This window comes from Phlebotomus papatasi, chromosome 1, assembly GCF_024763615.1.
Source record: "Phlebotomus papatasi isolate M1 chromosome 1, Ppap_2.1, whole genome shotgun sequence".
In the NCBI taxonomy this organism is placed as follows: domain Eukaryota; kingdom Metazoa; phylum Arthropoda; class Insecta; order Diptera; family Psychodidae; genus Phlebotomus; species Phlebotomus papatasi.
In genome coordinates, this window is record NC_077222.1 from 85,931,480 (window position 1) to 85,934,571 (window position 3,092).

Here is a 3,092-nt window from a genome sequence, read left to right on the forward strand (position 1 = left end):
ATTTATAAATTAAAATTTGTGAATATGAGCGGATTTTCACTTTATTTGGAGCAAAATTAACTAAGGTAAAGTGCCCTCGAGTCGATCGGTTTCTCGACTCGACCGGTGGTCAATGTTTGAATGTTTTAATGATGAATTTCTATGAAATTGTCACTGATTAGTATTTATTTATGGAATAATTGACCTATTAATGCTAGATCATATGCCAAATATTAGTACAAATTGCAAATATAAATTAATTGAATAAATAACTCTACCGGTCGAATTGAGGAACCGGTCGACTTGAGGGCACTTTACTTTAAATAATGAAACTGAGTTATAAAAAATATATACTGTGCCCGCTTCGTTGGGCACATAAATTTTTTTTATTTTATTTTAAGTTGTTAAGCATATAAAAGTACAACATTTAAACTATATTTTCTGAAATTTTCATTTAAAAATCTTTAAAATTAAGCTGGAAAATATGCTTTTCCGTGGACAATATTTTTCAGAGTGTACTCATAAGAAATAAAAAAAGTAATATTTCCTGCAAGCTGATGAGTTAAACTCGTACTTGAACTGTAAAATTTTATTTAAAATAATTTGGTTTTTTGGCAGAATTTTTTCAAAAAAAAAAAACAATTTTTGGCGTAATTTACACCATGTTTTGTATTGTAAAATAAGTTATGAACAAAGTATAATAAATTTGTGATGTTAGATGAATACCTATATTCTGAGAAATCTTGTCCACCGAAAACAATGTAATTTTTCAAAAATTGTCTCCAAAACTCAGGTCCCAACGAACGATTTAATTTTAAAGATTTTTTAATGAAAATTTCAGAAAATATAGTTTAAATGTTGTACTTTTATATAAGAGATCGAATTATTATTTTTTGTTATGTTGAAAAAATATGTCAAGGAAATATGCTATTTTTTCTGAGAATACGTGACCCACGTAGCCCCTTAAGATGTATACACATTGGAGTTGATTTCATCAAATATTGTTCAAAAAATGTTGAAAGAAAAATTCATATTTTTGAGGAAAAATGCCTCCACCTTTGGTTTATTTTCCATCAAAAATTTTTGACAGATTGCTATCATTCCCAAGTCACTTGCTCTTGTGATTGTTTTTCATGAAAATTTGTTATTTCTCTGCTGAAAAAGCGAGAAAAAAATGTGTAAGTTCCTTGGAATCGTATTCAGTGAATTTTTGCAGTAAATTTTCTGAAAATGCGAACAAAGAGTGTTTTTCTAGAGATATCGTTTCTGATAAAATCTGATCTAGTTTTGAAAGAATATTTCCTTTGAATTCTCTCTAGAAATTGCCGAAAATCATTGCAACTATGTATTCCTGAGTTGGAGAATGAAGCCATTGACTGTACTGAAGATCACTTCAGAAATACACAGTTGCAATGATTTTCGGCAATTTCTAGAGAAAAATCATAGGAAATGTTCCTTCTTTCAAAGACTGGATTGGATTCCACCACGAACGACATTTCCGGAGAAACAATCTTTCTTTTCATTTTTGGGAGATTCTCCCCAAAAAATCACTAAATATTATCCCAAGGAACTTCACCAAAGCAATTTTCTTACTTTTTCTAGAAGAAAATAAAAAATTTTCATGAGAAATAGTCTCAAAACGTGATGGTTTCCCTCAAAAATTCTGTCAAAAATGATTTTGATGAATTTTGTTCCTATTTGTAGAGCGTAATTTCTTTCAAAGATTTTTGATAGAAATTACCTTGAATTGGATATTATTTTTGGAAGAAATTGCCTACACGTTGAGGCCTCTACACTGGAAGCAATTTTCGTCAAAAATTGCATTTTTGAAGGAAATTGTCTGTACTGTTGTAGGTGAAAAACGTCAAAATTCTGTCAAAAATGCACTTTTTGACGAAAATTATTCCCAATGTGTAGAGACCTTTAGACAAATTTTCTTCAAAAATACATTTGTCAAAAATTCTTACCAAATGTGTAGGCAATTTTTTTGAAGAACGCTTCTTGAAGCTCATTTTTAATAGAAATTTCTCATTATGTGTAGATACCTTTAGTTGCAAACACTGCGATTTTTGATATCAGGAATTAGACTTCCGAGGCTGAGTCCTATAAGTATTCATAGGGGCTCTTCTCTACTGAATAGTTAAAATACAGTAGACCCTCTCAAATTCAGGCATTTGGGATCGAAATGTCACCCGAATTAGAGAGAAATTCGGGCATCAAATTGTTCGAAATGCAACGATTTTTTGTTCTTCCGCATTACTAATATTAAGTTTACATACTCATATTTATGGTAAATTTCATGAAACCCTCTTTATAATGCAAAATCACATCATAACTAAGACGAAACATGCCAAATTTGAGAATGTTATCATCATTCGAAAACTTAAAAATGTCAATAAACTTTTTTCAAATGTAACTGCCGCCCGAATTAAAAAGTAGCCCGATCTTAAAAGAGCCGAATTAGCGAGAGTCTACTGTAAGTACATATAGTGTAGACATAAAAATCAGTGTTTACTACTACCCCATGTTTACTTCTGCCCCAGTTTTCCTTAAGTAGCTGATAAAGATTTTTCTAAAGCTATTCTGCAACATTCCTTAAAGTAAATAATTTATGTATAGAATTAATAATGACTTTTTTCTGTTCTGAGTTCTGTTCATGATATTTAAAACCAATATATCGTATTTAATTAGGAGCATATTGAAGTGATTTAGAAAAATGATCTTAATTTTCCCATTCTGATTGATGAATCTCTGATGGATTTTTGGTAATGAGATGCGAACAATGTCAGTGGCCAGACGATAAATAAACCTTGCTGTTAGCAGGAGATAAGGGTGAGCCATCTGGCACATGCGCAAAATTGCCGGGGATTCCGCCCCTTTCTGTTAAAAAAAAATCACTCTCACAGAACCATTCTAAAGACCCATTCTCTCAACAAACATTGAACAGTAATTCAAGAGGGTTTTGTGTTTTGGGATCAGTCAAAAACATGCTCACTGAACAAATAAATGTACATTCTTTTTTGTGGATATGATTTTTTGTTAATAACACCTGTAAACTAAAAAAATATCGTTATAAAATTGTGGGTACAGTGTATCAAATCAGACGAGCACAA